The 21,910-nt window shown below is 32.0% G+C and overlaps 1 protein-coding gene across 6 annotated transcripts in view; it reads right to left on the reverse strand.

The window, feature by feature from the left end:
* The window catches only part of LOC118188183 (uncharacterized), a 441,836-nt gene that overhangs the window by 173,428 nt on the left and 246,498 nt on the right, over positions 1 to 21,910 (reverse strand). For 3 of the 6 annotated variants that reach the window (XM_085809429.1, XM_035358555.2, XM_035358556.2), the window contains one exon: positions 15,687 to 16,647. The exons of 2 other annotated variants lie outside the window; for them this stretch is intronic. The gene's annotated coding sequence lies outside the window, so the exon portion shown is untranslated. The remainder of the gene's footprint in view (positions 1 to 15,686; positions 16,648 to 21,910) is intronic. One more of the 6 variants, XM_085809430.1, reaches the window with a different exon arrangement.

A 21,910-nucleotide genomic window follows, 5' to 3' on the forward strand; every position in this document is an offset into this window, starting at 1 on the left:
AACACCGCCGAGAAGTTCAAATTTGAATAAAGAAAAGAGATACAGGGTGTCCCACAAAGGACTCCCATTTTAAAAATTAAATAATTCGAAAACAAAGATCGATAAAAGAATGAAACAAAAGGTATGCTTTTAGGGACAGCTGTAAAAATCTGATATAGAAGTTTCACATTTAGTTACAAAAGTTGTCAATAGGGGGCGCTGTACACTATATTACTAAGAAGAAGTCAACGAGGCGCAGTTTTCAATCCCGATTTAACGTTGCAAAGGTCCTGATTTGAAAACTATTCGTGTGCTTTTCGGTAAATTTCAACGAACAGGAAGCGTGGCTGATGAGTTAGTGGGGAATTTTGGTCCCAGGCACTCTGTAGTTACTCTGATAATGTCGCGAAAGTTTCTACACTTGTTCAGCAAAATCCGAGGAACTCCATCTGAAGACTTGCAACAAAATTCGCCTTAACGCGATCAAGGATACAGGCCTACACTTGTTTTCGTTCAAGATCCAATGTCACCAAGATTTTCCCATTCGAGAACAGAGAGAAGACTTCGCGAACGAAATGCTCATAATGATTAATGATGACAAATTCGGTGTTAACTGCATATGTTCACAGATGAAGCACATTTTTACCTGAATGATGTTGTGAACAAACAAAACTGGCGATTTTAGGGTACTGAAAACCCCCTTTTAAGTGAAGCAAAACCACTGCATTCCCCAAAAATTACCGTTTGAGCTGCAGTAACCAAAATTTGTTATCGGCTCCATCTTGAGAGATAGGTGTGTATAGGTTTTGTTGGGCACCTTGAAGGACACTATCTCCCAGAAGAAACTAGAATTTCGTTTAGTTTGCATCCCTCTGTATTGCGAAAGGTGGACATTCTGAAAAGATTGTGATGTGATAACACAAACGGCTTGCAGAGGACATGTTTCTTACATTTTTCTAGAATGTACTACGACTACAGCACCACCTATTGGCAACGTTTGTAATTAAATGCGAAACTTCTGCATCAGATTTTTACAGCTGTCCCAATGAAAATACCTTTTATTTCATTCTTCTATCAATCTTTGCTTTCGAGTTATTTAATTTTAAAAACAGAGATTCTTTGTGGATCACCCTGTCCATTTGAGATAACACGGAATAGCAAAAAGAATCATTTACTAACTTATATTAACGATAACATTAATTAAAAAGTTCAAAATCCTTGTTAATTTATTTTAAACATTGCTTTCCGTTTTAAAAGTCGTTTTATGGCTTTTTAACCGACATAAATACTTAGTTACGATTTTTGAAATTAATGGATTGTAACATGCAGCTGCGAAACTAATTTTTTTTTCAAAAATGTTTCTTCATTAGAAAAATGATATAAGGAGGAGATGGCAAAAAAATTTTCATCAAGATAAATAAATGAATAAAAATTAAATAAATAAAATATTTGAACACGAAATAAATGAATTTTCCTACTCTATATTCATTTTTGCTCCTCACGCAAAAATGATTCGGATATACAAGAACCTATGCCGAACCTGTCACGCCACAGCTCTGAAATTTATGAGCCTACATTTATTAAAAATGGAATATGATTTCACCAATTTTACGCATTTGAAAGATGGATTGCTGCAACAGTCATAGCAAAAAACATACGAAAAAACCAATAACAGATTATTAACGTCAAAGAAAAAGAAGCTGGACGGTCAAAATCTGAAATTCGTTTCACATTTACTGAAACGCAAAAGTTTACGAACAAAGATTATAATAATTCATAGTTAGAAAGTTTACATTCTACTTATTTCTTTGAGGAAATGTTACTGTACTTACAAGGATGTAGCATGCTCTGTCTCCATAAATTTCTAAATTTATGTCCTCGTATAATGCGCTTACAAAATTTTAGAAGTGAATTTTTTCGACTTTCCTCGGAAGAAAAATAAATCTTTTTGTTTTTTTAGTATTCATTGTATCTTTTCCGGGAAACAAAACATAAATACACGCAATTCGTATACAGTTAGAAATAAAAACTAATATATTCACCTCCCTCATGAAGAGCAAAATCGAGAAATAAAACGTAAACTATAGTTAGTTTTGAACAAAAATTACTTTTAATCAATGGTATTCGTATTCATTTTATCACCTGTTACATGCACTCACTGTCCTTTTCACTTTAACGTCATCCTTAAATTGGTTAAAAAAACCCGGTTATACCGATTATAAATATTATATATGATACACATAAAAATAATACCATATTATATACATTAAAAAAATGCATACCGCACGTGTGAAAGTTCCGCAATATAACAACAAAAAGGGAATGATTTATAAATTTTACATAGGAAAAGAAGTAGAGAAAGTTTACATGTATATAAATAACTAAGATTCCAAATGTTATAAGGTTTTTTTTTCTCCCCCCTTCCAGCATGCCTTCGTGTAGTGTAACGGTAGCATACTCGGGGCGTGTTCGAGAGGTCCAGATTTGAGTCCCGGCAAGGGCATTCCTCAGTTTTCATGTTTCCTGCTTCAAAATAACCTCGTAACTCTGCAACGTAAGATAGTGTACGTATGCATGGACAGGGTAATTTATAACGTCCTCCAGGATTTCAAATATTTATGACATAATAACTACAGCGACAAACGATTGCACACCAGAATGTAAAGAACTTTTCACATTTGTATGTGGCATACATTTGATTAATATGTGCACTCCAGATGAGATAAGCAGACTTTGGTCTCAGCCGGTGGCCCTTGCGGGCTGTTCGTTTTGTATCGACAGGTAGCCAGTCTGAATTCGGTGTATCATGCGCGTACTATCTGGTCCGTAAATGCTACCGTTTCCTATCTCCTGGTAGATATCTGTATTATTGTTGCAACTGACTCAACGTTTAACGAATTCTAAGTAACTTTGTGCTCACCAGTGAAGGCCATGCTTGTATTTATTACCACCTAGTGTTATGATTGCAATCTAGCGGCTAAATTTAAAATTAAGGGCAAAATTTGTGAGATTCTTTATGTAATGCTATAAGCTTTTATGTTGCATTTTTATAACTATTGTATGAGACACTTTTCAAAAAAGGGGATTATGAATCACCTATGAACAACATATAAACACATATTAAAGTTTTCGTGAACATTTTAAACTTTATGTGTCCGTCTTTAAAATGTGTTTTTTATGTCTTTAAAATTAATGTTTTATTTTATTTATTTTAAAATTTATATACGAACATTTTAAAATATATGTGTTAACATTTTTAAATTTATATGTTTCAATATTCCGATTATTTACTAATTCAATTTAATAATTTTTATTCCATTAGAATAAATGTTATGTTTTTTGGTTGAGATTACTTATGAAAGCCTTCCAAGCTTTTAAAGCTAAATACATTTTGATAAGACTTTCCATAGTTCCTTGCAATTACAATTATTACATAGTATACAATTTTCTTATGTGGTTATATCCAAAACTTTATAGTAATACACTTAACTGACCAAGCTTTAGACACAGCGGCCAATAAAATCCTTCACGAATTTCTCGATACTTTCATTTCTCCAAAATAAGGCAAAACGGTTGTAATATTTATTAAGATAAAACTATTAACAATGAATTGAAGCACTCGAAAATTAATCAATACTTCCTCGCCTGGCATACTTGAATAACAATCTAAAGATAAGGTGACGCTCTGTCTAACTGATGGAGACTTTCACAATGAGGATAAGACGTTGATGTTTTGGAAAATGCAAACATGGAGAAAGTGACACTGTTATAAGCATAAAGGTTTAAACACTCTAATGCAAACACAAGCACAGCTTCAAAGCAGGATAATAAAAACTAAGGAAACATAACCTTGAAAATCCTGCTTATCAAAATCTTACAGCGTAAGTTCAATTTTGTTATGGGCGCTCTTTGTGCGCCACACCTCTAGTTGTTATTAGAAATCAATAATGGAACAGCGGATCAACATAACTTTCCAGCAGAGGCGGAGATAGGTCCCATTAAATTCTTATATTATATATCCATCGTGCCCACGAAAGTCCTTATCCGGCCTTTATTTTTACAACCGTTGATGGTAGACATATACTTCCAATTAAAAAAAAATGTTTTAAATGGCGCAAAGATACATGTTTTCGTACGTTTGAATTTAAAGAAATTATTTTTTTATAAAATCTGAAATCTCATTTTTTTACACGCTCCTCCAGTACCCGTACTCCCATTTCGGAAATTTTTGCACTCTCTCTTAAAAAAAAAAAAAAAAGTTTCACTTCTGTACGACCAAAATTGACCATATATTTGATTTCAAGATTTGCGTTATTTGATGCCATTCTGAATTTGCATTGAGGAGGCGGTTTAATAAATAAAACACTAATAATTCAGAGTTGATTTCCCTCCTCTTAAGTGGCGTTCAATGATCTTCTTTTGTGGTTTAATAGTGTCTTTATATATGATTATATCCCAAAAGTACAAATAATTTAGGATTTTATAAAGTCTAAAAATAGGTTATTAAAATTTTCACGAAGTTTCTTTACCTTAAAATCCTAATTTGGTAATCGTATAAAAAATATTTATTATAAATTACCGATAGGTACAAATATTTCTAATATTTAATTAATACAGATAATACTACGAGTTGTTTACGTGCCAATACTCAAACACGCTAATTCTTTCTAGAATACGAATTCTGTAAACAAAATGTCCATTTTCAAAAAATTTATATCGACAAATTATTTTTCATAATAATCTACATAGAACTGCTCCTCACTTAATATTTTGATATCAGAAATCCTTTTATGAACGATAATTTATTTTTAGTTACCTACAATTGCACACATTTCACTTTTTAATTTGTGAACGGCCCCTGAAATTGAATCTCGAATTTTAATGTCAAATAGATCGGTCAACTTTTTGTCGAACGGGTGTAAATGCACATACCGGAGGAAAGTGTAAAAAGATTTCATAATTTTTACTAAACTGATCTCTTTAATTCTAAAAATGAATAAAATATGAATACTTGCATAATTTAACAAATTTTACACTGTATACATATCGATGTATGTATGCATGTAACAATTTGTATACGTCTATGACCAACAGCTATGAAAATAAAGGCCTACTTTTGTAGACATGGCTTTTATATATATATTATAAATTGCGATTTTATAAATATATATATATATATATAAATTGCAAGTTTATCCGACTTTTGATAGGGATCAGAATCGTATCGGAACATTTTTCTAAACTACTTGGAGACTTAAATTGGATTAATATTGAATTTAGAATTTCATTAAATATTTTATTTAAACTGCTAAATGAAATTTCACTCAGGTAGTCTGGAAAGATAAAACATGATTCGGATTTCCTTAATTATTGAAGACTGTATCGAAAAAGGCTAATACTACTTGAAAGGTCAGCTTTTTTTAATAGAATCAGCAATAATTAATGCACTAGTTAACATTCGTATCTTTAACTGAAAAAAATCTTCTTTATATTACCATGTTTTTTTTCTTCAGTAAAGCAGACTTTCTAATATACCTTCTCTCGAATGATAATCATACCATTTAATAAATTTATTTTATTTAAGCTTAGCTGCATTAGTGCCAGGTTTTAGTTACGAAGTACAATTTTGCTTACGTTTTACTTTTAGTTGAATAAAATATACATATTACGATCATATATATAAGAATAAAGCGAAATAAGAGAGTGAAACATTTAGTACAAATCATAGAAAATATCCATTTTAGATGAACCAGAACCACTGGTTCGTATACTTTTTTAACTTCAGTCATTCCTTCTAAAACTGTAATTCTCTAAATAAAAAATAAAATTTGAAATAAAAAAGCGTATGTACACCATAAATACATTGCCACAAGTAATTTCAATATAATACGCAGGTATAGAACTTAACTAAAACTATTCTTTTTTCTTTTTTTTTTAAGTATTTACCGACTTAAATGTATTCCTCTAATATCTGGTAATACTGTCATTTGCATATACTGTAAAAACTAATACATTACTGTATAATATGGATATATTTTGTATCTTTCAACATAAAATTAACTAGTTTAGAATTTTTTTAATTTAAAAAATTGATTTTAATAATCCTTTTGCCGCCAACAATATGAATGCGGACATTGGTAATGAAATATTTCATATTGGAATGCAAGCAATTCTTGAGATCTACAAACAGAAATAACATAGGGTCACAGAAAGAAAGGATTTGCGACTTTCCTCGACTACGTTCATTTTCGTGTGAAAGTTCCCTTTGTATTCGAATTTGATTAGCTTGACCGAAGTGCAAGCATTTACTTCCAGGATGTGAATAGAAGTGAATTATTAACTGATTCTTAATATAATTCTCCTGGTCGACTAAACATTCAATTTCTTAGGTTAAAACTTTTACTATAATCATGATAATTTTTCCTGCGAGCGGTTGGCAACTTGAAGATGCAAAAGTAAGAACCTACATAAAGCTATGCAACGGATTTCACGTAACACAATTTTTTATGCCTTCGTCAGAGATAAAAAAAAAATGAAGAAGTTCAACATAATAATTAGCACAAATTATGAAAAATTTTGCAAAATAATTAAGGAACAACTTTTGGTTATTTGTGCTAATTATTGTGTATATTTTTTCTTTTTTACTATGAAACTGCATAAAGCCGTTTTCCTGGAGAAATTCCTTAGATCTATTCATAATTTTAATCTCGCTCATGCGACATCGTCACCGCAGATCTAGTAACATTACAGTTACTTTGTGAAACACAATGCCATTAATTGAAAACTAATATTATTCCTGAAATTTTCTATGGCTTTTCTTCCCATGTATTAATTTACTCTGGACGGTTTTCACTAAAGAATCGTGTAATTAGAGAATGACGTTTTACATAGTTAGCTTTGTTAAACAAAGATTTAATTATTGAAGTTATCGTATAGCAAATCTGTTAACAGTGATGCATATATACTTTGACTAGGACACCATCTCCTCCCAAAAAGCTATCTCCTTCCAAAATTTTGAAAACCGTATTTCTGATATTCGAAACTAACAAGACTTTTTGAAGGGGGGACAAGAATGATCCTTTAAAAAGAAGTATGACAATTCAGGAAAATAAAGCATAAAACGAAACATTTCTTATCACAGAAATGTTGCGAAAAGTCTGCATATATACAAGTGGAAAAAGGAAATGGATCAAATTTCTATGCAAAGCAAATATACAGTATATAATTAAAAGACATAAGTATCAGATTTTTGCACACCGTGCATTTATATTTCTGTCTTCAAAGTAATTCCAGGAAAATTCAATTTGTAAAGAATATGCTTTAAAGAGGCGTGGACTTTAAATAAACTGCTTTTACGCAGACACATTTAATATCAGCTTTTTTCTGAAATTTTAAAAGTGTCTGTTAATAGTGTACCGCGGAAAATAGAAAGCAGAATTTTATTGAAGAACATAATTTAATTTTATGCTTACAAAATCAAGTTTGTGCGGGTAGGCGGTACCGAACCGTAGTTTGTATGTGTAGGCATCATGCTTTTACGAACACGGTGCTTGTTTATTTCCCTTTTTATTTATTTTTTGAATGAACTGTTGATGAAATGAAACTTTCACTACAGAATAAAGTCACGAGCGGGGAATAGAACCATTCAAGAGCATGATAGCTAGGTGGTTTTTTTTTCCACCAGCTGATTGAAGAGAATTTAATGAGTCAAAAACTCTTTTAATACTTTAGTGAAAATACTTTTAATACTTTAGTAAAAGTGAAAATGTTAGTTACAAAGCACGCAGATAAGCTAATTTTACGCTATAAAACTCCGGTGTTTACGATGCAGCACATGGCATTAAGGAGCTTATATTACAGGATAATTATGAATTAGATAGCTAGATTAGTTACGAAAAACCTGCATGTACTTTCCATTAAATTCTCGTTTAATATTAAATAACATCATTCCTGAATTTAATTAATGAACATAAAATTCCAAAAATTAGATAGCTATAGACCTTGTTCTACAAATAAATTTTACTTTGGTTTAGAAATAAGTTAATCATTATGAAAGACAAATTTGTAATTTAATAATCTCTCTCTTCGCTTAAATAAGAGTAATTCTCTGTAAAGTTAAGGGTAGGTAATGCAGTAACGTATCCATTCAGTCCGATGTACCTTGCTCCGAAATATTTATTCTTTTTTGAATTTTTACCAATATGGTTATTAAACAAGTTTAATAACAGTTGTAATTCCGCCCACGAGGAGGACAGAGTAATAAAACTCTGAATATTAAAATTCAAATACAGCAAAACTTAACGCAGAAATTAAAAAATACTGAAACTCTCATTTATAACAAATGATTTCACTTCAATTCCTTTTCCGTCACAGATGTTATTCTTTTTTTCTTTCTTGAGAAGTTGATCTTAAAAGAAAAATAATACTACACGTTTCATTTCCTTAATTACTAATCCTAAATCATGCATTTGCAATTACAATGTTTCTCAAAATATAAGTGAAAAGATTTTTTAGCACGATATCACCGATGCAACGAAACCATGCAAACTGTGTTCCTTTACTCATGCAATTCCTTAGCAAATGTATTTTTTTGGAAGAGCCTACAAGTTTTCAAATTTTATAAACTAATTTCCCAAATTCTTCATACTGATGAAACAAACAGCATAGGATGCATCTAATCAATTACTTGGCTAACAACCTGCAAAAAATACACGAACACAAAATAACTATGTAAATTCATATTATTTACAAATTACAGGAATTCGCTTAAAAAATTTCTTGATAAAAATCAACACATTTTAGGAAAAGCTTCACAAAGGTGACTTGGTATTTCTCACTTTCACTGAAAATCACACTTTATATCTAAAACGTCACTTTGCGTCTAACTTTAAACCCGTAATTAATTTACATGTAGGACATTTTCAGCGATCTACATATAGCAAGAACATTAACATTCATTTCAGCCACATGCGAACAACAAACTTCTAGTATGCACGCAGAATTTTAAAAAAGAAGTCGGCAACCCATTTCGAAGAACAATTTGTAAAACGAAATTTTACAATCGAAATTATTTTAACCATTAATATAATAGTGCAGGTCGCACTGAAATTGTCCTGGAATTTGAAATGGTTACGGTCGGCTGCACTTCAAAACCGCTAGCTCAGAAGCATTGTTTCCTTCCTTAACGGCAGCTCGAAGGCTCTAAACAGAAAACACCGAAGCTGCACCTCAAAAAAAGAACAAAAAAAAAAAAAAAAAAAAAAAAAAAAAAACGAATTCTAACAAAGCAATCTTCTTTTTTAAACCTTTAACTTTTCTTTTTTCTCTGAGTTACCTGTCCAAAGATACTTTCGACACAAAGCGCAGAAGTTTGAAGAAGTAAATAAACAAAGCAATCGATTGAAGAAAAACAAACTCGCATAAAAGCACTTAAATGATGGAAATCTAAAATGTTGCAAGTAAAATCCGAATCACCAAAGGGGAACATTTTGAGATATACATCATGGTGAAACAGAAGACCCACCCAACAGAAACGAACTGGACACTCTAGAAGAGGCAGAGGAGGTATCTCTACGTAAAAAAAGGCCTGAAATGTCGCTTTATGAAAAGAAAAAAAAATACAAAGAGATGAATGAAGCTTAAAAAATTATAACTGCAGAAGTGGCAAGAGGGATGAAACCGTGATAATAAGAACATTTTTAGTAAGTTATTCGCAATTTTAAACTTTTCGAAAAAAGCATTTTTCATATGAGATATCATGCAAAAATTTCTTTTCGCTCTCACTCTCGCCCTCTTGTTTGCCATTTCCAAGAACTAGAATTATTTAATCATACAAGCTTGTACTTCAGAGAAATTTCTTACGTATCCTTTTTCTAAAAAGACATGGAATGTATCATTCTTTTATAACAATTGCGTAATATGCATTTAATTTTTGAATGGACAGTAATTTAATACATACAAAGACATAAAGACGCATACAAGAAAGAAACCTAGACACTGAAGGACTCAAGGCAAAAATTAAAGAGCATTCCTCATTTATTCTACTATATCATATACATTAAATTGAGGAAAGATTTTAAAAAAAGTTAAAAACATAGCAGCGAGAGTGCGATGAAAACAAAACAGTTGAATAAAAAATAAATGAAAGACCGTATAATATTTTATTCGAAAGAATCTTATCTGTTCACAAATATCAAAGTTCAAAGTATTTGCAAGTTCTTCTAACAGCCTGTATCTGAATTAAAACGATTTAGATATCTGCAATGAAAAATATATGGATATTTCCTGCCTTGCTATCTTCAACAAATAATAATTAATAATAATAAATTCCTCTTTACGCCGTAACTAATACACACACACAATCTACCTTCAACAAAGACTTTATGTAGACGGAAACTAAGTTAAGCAGTAATTCGCGATTTCCTTTCTCCCTCCTCTCCGTGTGCCTTCGTGGTGTAACTGGAAGCATACTCGTCAAAGGATAAAAAAAAAAAGAAGTATTAAAATTTCGATCCGTTAATAATATTGTAATTGCTCCAGCAAGAACAAGTAACGATAATAATAATAATAATACTACAGTAATTAATAGTGACCACAAAAACAAGGGAACTTTTTCTATAGTTATCCCATAAGAACGTATATTACTAATATGTATAGAACGTATTCGAGAGGTTCAAGTTTCGAGTCCAGGTGAGAGCACTGCACATTTTTCAAGTCTCAAGCTTTAAATAAATAAATAAATGATGACTCTTCAAACCTAAGAAAGAATGGATTGTTGACGTATACAATATGAAGCTATGAAACTGTCTCACCAATTTGAAATAATTCAGAAAAGTGGAAATGGTGTGAAATATGGAACTCGCTTCAGTAATATTTCTTGCGATTCATTAGACGCCCACTCTCTCTGGTAGATTCTTGCTGTGTAATATCCTTGCAGATTGTCTAGAAATTTTTTCCCATACTGAGGACGTTCTCCAACAAGCATCGTTCTAGAAAAGCTACTACCTAATTATAAGAGCATTCGTATAAGTTTATAACAAACACTTGAATGCTACCCTCGATCAATAGATTTTCATCGAATATAACATTTCTAGGACGAACTACAAACAACTTTTTAAACACAGAAATAACTATGAACAAGTAAGGATGTTCTAAGACTAACACTTTTGGAATGCTGAATACCATATAGTAAGTAGTCAGTGACGGAAAAGGTTCATTTGAAAGCCATAGTTGTTTGCACTATCACAGGGTGCACATATTTCGTTCATATACATGTTTGACGCACACTGTCAAACAATAATTCCATAAACCAATATCACAATAAGATGTCGACTAATTAGACGAATAATAATTTTTTCCTTCGTTATATCAAACTTGGTTGGCTAAACTGTTTATTGTTGCATTTTTATGCGCTATAGTTATTCTTCATTTATTGCACCGAATCTGCTTTACGAATGTAAAATTTCGCTAGAAGACAACGCTTATGAAAACAGCAATTAAAGCATAATGTTTAAAATAAGTTATATATTTTTGATAGTTACACTTATTAAACAGAAACGTATCAAAATTTAAATTTTTAAACTAGTTACTTTTATTGAATAAAAACCATTCTTGGAAGTTTATAAAGTCTAACAAACTGCAAATTTGCAAATTAATTACTGCATGTTGGCAGGGCTTAATTGGCCAGCTAAATTAGAGTCATCTAAATTGTAGCAAGGAATAAGGATTCTGCCAGTCTGTGGCCTCGACATTCAAATTACGTAAGGCTATATTTTCCATAACCGATTATCTGTGTGACGTTACCCAGAAAGCGCTGGAGAAGGTTATTGGCGTAGTATCAAATTTCACTAAAACTGGACTATACAGAAACAGTTTTTGCTCTCCGAAAAGCTTAGGTCAACTAATTAAGGAAAAGCTCACGAGAGATGTCCGCTAAAGAGGTTAAGTTTTCTTGGAGGGCCTTCTAAGGAAAACTGGCTCTTACGTTACACATAGAGAAAACTACGAAAACGCTTATGCAGCCAGTCCGTTGGCTGAGATTTGAACCCGGGTCGAACAACCACTGTTCATCGCTTTTACCGCTCGGCTGCTGATGGGCTTTGTTCTCTGATAAGAGTTGATACCGTCTACAACCACATTTTAGAAATGAGTTTGTCTGGGATAAAAGATCCTTATCTTTTCATCCTAGACGAACTCGCACCTAGAATTCGGTTTCACATTGAATCAACTCTTGGAACATCTTATCCTCTTATCCCAAACGAACAAAACAAAAAAGACACCGTTTGATTTATACAATAAAGACATCGTTTTGATATTTCGGAATGAATATATGGGTAGACATCATTGATTGCTTCAGAATATCAACCGATCATAATACCACCCCACACCTTTATTCCAATACCATTATACCAGTATTGGGTACCCAAACATTAGAAATTCCGAGAAACACTTGCTTAGATGACCATTTCTTGCTCTGTCACTTGGGGTCAAAATAGAATTTCTCTAATGATTAGTTTGGCAGTTGAACAAGAACTTGTAGAAACGATTCAACAACAAATAAGAAATACCATCCGTTTTGACTGTTGAAAATTTTTTTGCGAATATTACCATTATGTATATGCAAGAAACAATTCAAGAAATCTGAATTGATCGAAGGGATTCAAAAATTAATTTCAAAACTTGACTCCACCGAAAAAAAAAAAAAAAATACAGAAACTGAATTAAATAAAGTTGCATAAAAAATAACACACTCGATTTATACCAGATACGCTAATTAGTACCAATTTTATACAAAAAAAGTTACCAAACTGCAGCAACGAGTTAGCCGCCAGATAAAGCAATTAAATTAAAATTTATTAACAGCTTGTTCAGATGTTACAATAAGAGTTACTTATTTATCATTCTCTTTTCACCATATAAGGTTATTTTCTACCTTTTTCCCGCGTGCCTTTGTGGAGTAACTGGATAGCACGTCTGGCTGGCCGTCGGGTGTTCGAATCCCAACGGCGGCACTGCATATTTTTCATGTCTTCTGCTTCAGAAAATGCTAATGACTCTGTATCTATTCAGTTCTTTTAAAAGAACTTGTAAAATTTTTATTAGAATTGGATAAAAGGAATATCTGATAATCAAAGGCCCAATAATCGGAACACCTCTGTATTATCACGTAACATTAAACTAGAAATAAGTAAAAACGCCCAAATTAATTAATCAGAATTAGACAGATGAGCATATTTTACAAATTACTAATACTTAAACAGGATCTGGGTGTAAGGGACATGAAGATGCACGAAAACGTTTCGTCCCAAAAGACTGACATCACATTTTCATCATCAGAATTTCCTAAGCACAACGAAAGTTCTGCCTTTCATTTTCATTAAATACCCCCCTTGTATCTCTCTTGCAAAGCACGTCATTCGCAAATTTTTTGGCCATTTAATGTTTAACCATTAAACTTCATATGATTTATGCTTTCCTTTAGGAGAACTTTTCGATACATTCTAATCTACGAACCAAGTAAAAGAATTATATTAAATTGTGAACAAATATTACACAATAAAGTTTGTTTCTCCTATTCTGACTACGGTAGTAAAACCTTGACCTTACTTAAATATCCTCATTATCTACCAAATATTCTATTACTAAGTTACGAGCCTCTCAGACTCGCTAGTTAATATCTAGATGTACTAAATAGATTGTAAATTACTTCCCAATACTGTAGAATATTTACATATTGTGTTACAATTTAGCACTCTAAATTCCCCTTTTACGTTTGTGTTTAATAAAAGGATACAAGCAGAGCTAGATAAAAATTTCTAGCATTTATAAATTATGCGATTAACATGAAAAAACATTAACATATTAAGAAATTTGCTCAGTGAGAGAGAAAATATAAAACCAAACAAACAAATAAATATGATGAAAAGGTATGAAATTAATATCACTGCACGAACTTTCCTCCACGCGGGGCACCGAAATTTGCCCCAACTTTCCCTTTTTTCCAGTCTGACACGCTGCCCATTTATCATAAAGAGCTCTACACGTGTTGTTCGCGTTTACGTCAGATCGCCTGCTTGAGGGGCATTCGTAACGCTAGATGGCACTGTACACCGAGAAGTTTTGAGGTACTTTGAATTGCTAAACAAGGCGTTCGCCTCCGGAGGAAATAAACCAGACGGGAGCGTGCGGCTGGAAGAAGAGATTGTAGCGAGATTTAACATTTCAATGATTCAGTCACGACCAAGTCGATTTCCACGACGGCAGAAGCTGAATAATGGTTAAAATGTTCACGAAAAATCCCTTGTGACATGATGCCAAAGCTGACTGTCTATAGGAACGAGAAAAAATACATTTTTTTTTTCCAAAACCCAAGTAAATGTTTCCTGTACTTAACACAGCTAAGTATACTGTCCATGAAACAGTCCTGTTTCAAAGATTGAAATAAGAAGTATTTGGGTGCATACTATTCAAGAATGGTAGAAATTACTTCACGTATAATAAATATGTTGAAATTTCATTAGCAATACATATGGTCAAAACAATAACAGCTACAAGATCTATTACATAAAGAATACTGAATGGGATGATAATTATGACTCCGACGCCTTTAAATCTGCACCGATAAACGGTTTCACATACGAAAAATGTTAATTTTAAAACTGCTCTTAATAACAGAAGTATAAATCAAGGCTTAAATCCAACCGTAGTCCCAACTCCATTACTCCTTAGCTTTTGCGTGAAACTTTACTCCCAGCTGCAGCACTAAACGAGATGTGCTTCAGTATTTTAATTCATTTATTAACGACTTGTCATTAATTTAATTTAGTAATTTTTCAATTTCTCTTAACATTTTATTAAAATTTTAATAATTATTACTTTATAGATTTTATTCACCTCTTTTCAAAGCCTTCCATACATCTAATTTTAGAAATTTATCCCTGGATACAGTAGGATTATTTTTCAAGTAATTTATATATAAAATATATACACACACAAACACACGTGTTTCTTACGTATGCAGTGTGCGTTATTAGATATTATATTAGCTTTAAATGAACATTCTCAACGCATATACTACATCAGTGCAATCAAATGTCAAAATAAGCATTATAAAGAAAAACATAAAAAACTTAATAACTCTCCGCTCATGTTTGAAAAAGTTAATTTTTAACACTGACACTCGGTGAATGCCTGATATACACTTTCACAAATAAATACACTTTCCAAATACAAATTAATTGGAATCGCATATTCTATTAGTAGTGAGAGAAAAAGAGAATAATGGTAATAAAAGAAATATAACTGAACGATAACAATAAGACAATATGCATATTTAGCTACCATAAATTTGCTCAAGTATCATCTAAAAATCAATCAGCTTTTCATCAAATAATTAATATTCTAAAAGATTAGTTATTTCTCAGCATTAAAAACCTTTTATGGGCCGTTCCCACTCTGGTTTATCTGAGCTAACGGAGTCAGTTCCATGTATCGACTAGCTCCGCTGTGCCTCCAGTTCAGATGTTTCAACTTGCTGCTCTGTGGGAAAAAACTGGTTTTGGAGATGGGTTGGCTATGTCAGTTGTGTCCGTTAGGTCAGATAAAGCCCAATGGGAACGACCTTTTAAGGGTATTTTAGTAAAAAATTGAAAGCCATTTTATTACGACAAATTCTTCTTTCTGTGGTACTAAATAAAAGTATTTCCTACCTTTAAAATAAAGATGGAATCTTGAGATATTACGTAATCCAGAAGCATTGGAAAAAGTGGTTCATATTTACAAAAACATTTAGTACATCACGCATTTACAATCAATTCTTTAATTATGGGTCTTTTCAGAAAACTTATTTCACTGCTATGAAGTGAGATCCATGAGTGAACTTCCTAAGAATTTCAGAGAATGAAAGGGATAGATATTTAAGAATTTTTAGTTTAATAAAAAATTTCAGTCGAAATTATAAATTCTTTCAGAGTCGCCAGATAAAATCTTTGTCATACTTTTGATATGCTCCAAAAGTACTTCAGAATATAGTAAAAGTTTCTTTATAGTACTAAAAAACACATAAATGGAATATACGAAGAATTAAAATAAGTGTTTTTCTTCCAGACATGTTTAGGATGCTCTGGATTTTAAGATTGTTGAATTCAGAGAGAAGAAGATTTGGCGCCCCGATATTTTACAAGCAGCTTGAAGAAAAATTGCAAAGCAAATGAAGATCCAATTTTCAATTTGAATAACTAAGATTCAGTTGAACATATTAAATTTCTCAAGTTCATTTTATATAGAAAGTAATATATTAGTTGAAGCCTAAATATACATTTACCATCACATTTACTTATGTTCGTATCTTAATAGAAGCATCCTCAATAAGGCCGGATTTTCTAAATAGGGAAAATTTTATATTCACTGAATTTCTTCGATCTTCTGTCCGACTGGAGGCTTGATTAACAATGCCTTTCTCAATTTCAAGACAAAATACAGGAAAACTACTTTTGTAAGTACTGACGTTTTCGGGAAATATAGTGAAAAGTTCAAAATTCGAAAACCTATGAAACATTAAAGACAAAACAGGCATGTTTCTTTGAAAATTCCATGCTTTGTACTTGAACATCACTTTAGGAACAGTCCCTTCTTCTTGTCTTCTTGCGCGTAAGAAATTGTAAGCCATTCCTGCAATAAAAATGAATATAAATAAATTAATTAAAAAAAACAGACTAATTTTAATCCCCCCAAAAAACAATTACATAAGCATGAAAAAATTCAAAAATATTTAATCATCATTACAGCAAGCTTTGCTAACAAAACATGTCATACATTTCACACATCCAAATATATTTACAGAAATAAAGCTCTTTGACCGAATAATACTATACTTATCTTGAACTTCAAACATAACACAAAATACAGAATTCAAAAATTAATTTATAAATTTTATTGACGACTAAATGTTTAAACAGTGTAATGTAACTCAACATGGAATTAAACTCAGGAATGGAATCAGAAATAAAATTAAAAGTATTAAACTCGATATATTATTTTTATAAATTTTAGGGTAGGCAATTCATTTGCACGCCTACAACCATAACATAAAATGATAAATCCTCAGTTTTTTTTCCAAGCATTCTGTTTTATGTTCGCTTATAAGAAACTACGTAACACATAATTTTGCATATATATAATTGTAGTAGCAATTAATTTTAACAGCATAGTAGAAAATATCCATACCAAATTATAACTTAAAGAAAACTATTATATCAACACATATACCTTACATGAAAGCTAAATATTTAATGAGCATCATAAAATCTACCTGTATAACAAAAAAATCAAGAACACTAACAGTATATGTAAGAAAGCTTTCTGAATACGTCTATCACCTGCTTATACCGTCTATCTAAGCTACTCTAAAGACGTACTTGGTCAAAACCTTAACGCATAACGATTTTCAATATTATATGAGCTACACAGTATTAATTTAATAAGTAAAATTACGTGAATAGGAACAACAGCCCACCAAACCATTAAAGCGACTTCATTTGGGCATTATTATTAGGTATTTGATTAGGTCGCTTCTGCAAGGAAGACAATAATGCAGTGAGGCACAATTTATAGCCGTAGGATCAGTAGTCCTCTTCTACAGCGTAAAAGTAAACTCTTCATCAATCAATAAAGATATCTTAAAATTTGTATCTCATTTCTCATATCATCGACTAATTTTACATAGGGTCATTTTGGATGAAGAAATATAATAAATAAAAAATAAAATAAAATGCATGTTTGTGCGTAAAATCTTCTGTATGTTTTATTTGCTCTGTAATATCCTAACACTTCCGTTAGTAATCCTACCATTTAAACACCAGCGACTCTTTAAATTAAGAGAGAGAGCCTACCATCAATTCCCTCTTATTTGTTTTGAGTTTTTAGAATTATTGTTCAGCTTTGACTACAGACACAGGAACAGTTAACCCTTTGGCCTACACGATATCTGCCAATTGCGCGAACTATAGTAAACAAAATAGTCGGTCGCGCGCCGTGCCGTTCAGCCGCGCACCCGGACTGGCCCAAAGTGTATACTTTTCATGACATATATATTTCAGAGTACCGAAAGGAATTGTGAAATAATAAACAATGTTTAGGTACAAATAGTAATTTTAAGACGTCTAGGTTGTAATCATAATCAATTGCTCAGCTGACAAAAACAATTGCATGATGGGTATGATGGGTATAAGAGTTTGGCATGATGGGTGTAAGAGATTTTTAATTCTTTATACGAAATTATATTTGAAACGTGTGAATGTAACGAAGCTTTACGGGGAACTAAAGTAACAGATCATCTAGTTTCGTCAGAAACAACTGAAAAAAAAACAAAATACTGACGTTACAATCAAAGGAAAAATATTCGATGTAGAATATCTCCAATCGCTTGTTCTAACGCGACATGTTATACGCACAAATTCCTCACCAGGAGTCAGACTCGTAGCTTTTGTTTATGACACAAATTCTGTGGTTAGAGGCCAAAGGTTAAATACACGTTCCACGCTATCCATACATTAGGAAAACTCAATGAAAGTGAACTGTGATTTATTATCAACAATTCTGCTAGTCATTTGAAGATATTAATTTTCCTAGTTAGACACATAACTCTCGGCTTGAAAAGTAAAAGTATAAATAACGTTAACAAAGTTTAATTTTTCAGTTTTTAAAATAAAATGTTCAGTATATAAAAAAAAAACATACATATTTTTCCAACTCATCCCGGGAACCTCCCAAGCTCAAGGCTCCGAAGAACTGTTCCGGTGGTAGTTACGGCCCTGTATGCGATAGGCCATATCAGTGCAATCAGTCATGAAATGTTACTCATATTCAGAGCTAACTGATGACGCTCTTTCAAAAAGAACAAATAGCAGCTTACAAAATTTCTACAAGCGTCCCACTTTTTCATTAAAAGGTATTTGAATCAATAAAGTTATATGGAAGAGATAAAATACGCATTAATAGGTATACTGCAATAAGAAAAAAATTGATATAAACTACAACACTTTTAATTTCAACCATTTTTGCTCAGCAGAAAACTCAAAATAAACTTGCAGCACTAGGTTTTGTGACTTTGCACTAGTCGTGATATGCCTACTGGAAGAAAGCAGTGGCTGATATGATTGATTAATGAGCTGCAGAAAGGATATAACATTTGAAACTCAACAAAACATTTTAATACTTCTGAAAGAAAAAAAACTTCCAGAAATATAAAATTTCGAATTTATTATCTATAAATTCCAAAGCAAGTAAAGGTTATTGGTTTTTCGTTTATTGCCTAAGGAGAGGGATGCCTTCGTGGAGATTTTTCTAAGGAAAATGGCTTATATCTACATTACACATGGGGAAAACCACGAAAACACACAAGCACCCCTTGTTCGTCAGCATCCGAACCCAAATCGAACTATTAGCGACAATACCACTCGGCTGCTGGTGGGCACCAAGTTAAGAAGAATCTCAATTTCCAGGCATAGAAGAATCATTTAAGATGTAAAAGAAATCCTGTGACGTAAATAAAGCACAAAGGCACTTCTTCATCTACGCCTTTGTTCAGGGGGTAGCAGTACATGTGTCCGACTATACAAAAGATGTCATTACTTATGCTGAAGAACGTCACTGATCGAGACTCCTATCATCACGCAGCCTCACCTATGATTGACCATGGCAGTCTTACGACGCGTTATAATGTATATTCAGGTCTTTCTTTTCTTATCAACAAATCATTTATTACACTTTGAAAACTTATGAATTATGTCTTCTATCATATGCCACATTTCTTGAAAATTCCATTATTTCTCACAGGTTCAAGAGTTATTTATTATGTTACAGAATGACAGTTTCGAACAAACTCAATCTGAAGTTTAAAGAATTTTTAAAATGATGAGTTTCAGCATAAAACGTAATAAGATGTCATAACTTAATTTTATGAATGAAGGAGAAACCCTCTTCAGATTTATTAAATTTAGGTTATACTTACAAATTTCTTTTTTAACTAATAACAGTATTTAACTGTTCACATTTTTCACAGATCATTTGATAATTTAACTTAAATTTGGCTCTATAGATTGATCAACTTCTTACTAGGGCCAGTTTCATTATTATCGTAAGGAAAGTTACTAAACTGATGCTCCAAGATAAATAACACCCCGTAACATTTTAAATAACACTACATAGAGTCACTAAAAGATTATCTGAAATTAGTGAAATGAAAATTAATAGATTTTACAATATAACAGCATCCTAAAGTTCAAAACAGGTTTTGACAAATGTCATGAAGGAAATAACTGATGTGCAATATCTGTTTAAATGTGATACGACAAAGAGCTGTTAAGAGCACTTGAAATTAAAAGTTATAGGTTAACTGAATCCGACAAAACTACGGCTATCTGCCTAAGTGCAGCGATGCCTTCATAAAGGATTTTTCAAGGGAAAGTGACTCGTATTTATGTTACTCATGAATTTAAAAACTATGCATCCAGCCCGTTTGCCGGGATCAAACCGAGTTGAGCTTCCAGTATTCAGCTGTCTTAAACCACTCCAGCCACTGGTGAAATACCTTGAAATTAAAGGAACACTTCTAGTTTATCCGAAAAAGTACTTAAGGTAAAAAAAAATTGATTACGGTACATACAGGAAATCTAGTAACAAATAAATAGCAGACCAGGCGTTTTCTTGAATTTTCTTTGTAATAACACTGGAATTTTATTTTATACCACAAACATGTGTAAATGGTATTTTGGAATGTATATCTATATTTTGCAACGAATAGAAACAATAAAATGTAAATGAAATTCTTTAAAATTTCAAACTTAAAAATGCACGAACCGTTAGCGCTTACGAGTAAATAAAAATATAACAAAATGCATAAATGCTCGACAATTTTCACTGTAAAGCGTAATGAAAATGCTTTCTCTCACCTAAAAACTCATATTCGCTTCTAATGCACGAAGTCGTATGACTTCAGATACTTCCATTTGCAATATATTGTAGCATTGCATAAGACCTTAGAATTGATTTCTTTCGCTTACGTGATGCATTTATTAAGTACAAGCGCATTGTGAATATCATGGCACATGAGTAAGCGTTCGAAGGTAACCATGACACTCCACACATAACAAGATACTATTATTTATGAATGCCACTGGAAATTTTATCTAGAAGTTCTGTATTTGTAATCAGCTGACTGAGGCTGATAATCGATGGAGGAAAATTATTAGTCGGTGAAAAATTATAGATTTACTACGCAACCTGTCGACACAAATGACAAAAGCAGCAGAGGCAAGATGCAGGTTTATATACTCCATAAATAAATTTCATTATATTTCTTCGTCTCTAAACACAGATCACAGTTAAACAGCTATGAAATAAAACAGTATACTGTTTAAAAACATTTCTGTATTCTTTTCAGTTTTCGATATAATTCAATAAAAATATGCACGACAAGTTTAAAAATTTGCTTTACATAGCGATATTTTTCGTATTTTTCGATTTTCTTATCCAATTAAAAACTCTGAAGGTATCTTGAAGTGGATTCCGGTTGCTCATTATTCAAAGGCGTTCTAGGTACTTCAAATCCACTAAGTTACATTAAAGAAAATAAAACTAATTTATATTTAAAACTTGATGAGACGACATCCCAAGTTTTTCTGCCATAATTTAAACTATAATTATAAACCTGCAGCTAATAATTTTTAAAACTTATTGCAATATTATTATCAATACTAACATTATGATTTCATCATCGTGACATAGCACATAAACCCATTTAAAATTTAGAGCCCACCAGCGGCGGAATCCCGTGAATGGGCTCGCTGCATGAGCGTTTTCTTGGTTTTCTCCGTGTGTAACGTGTATACGAGCCAGTATGTCCTCCGCGAAGGCATCCGCTCTTAGGCATATA

Source organism: Stegodyphus dumicola, chromosome X2 (assembly GCF_044657685.1).
Source record: "Stegodyphus dumicola isolate Sdum_Otavi_A_Nest chromosome X2, ASM4465768v1".
NCBI lineage: Eukaryota > Metazoa > Arthropoda > Arachnida > Araneae > Eresidae > Stegodyphus > Stegodyphus dumicola.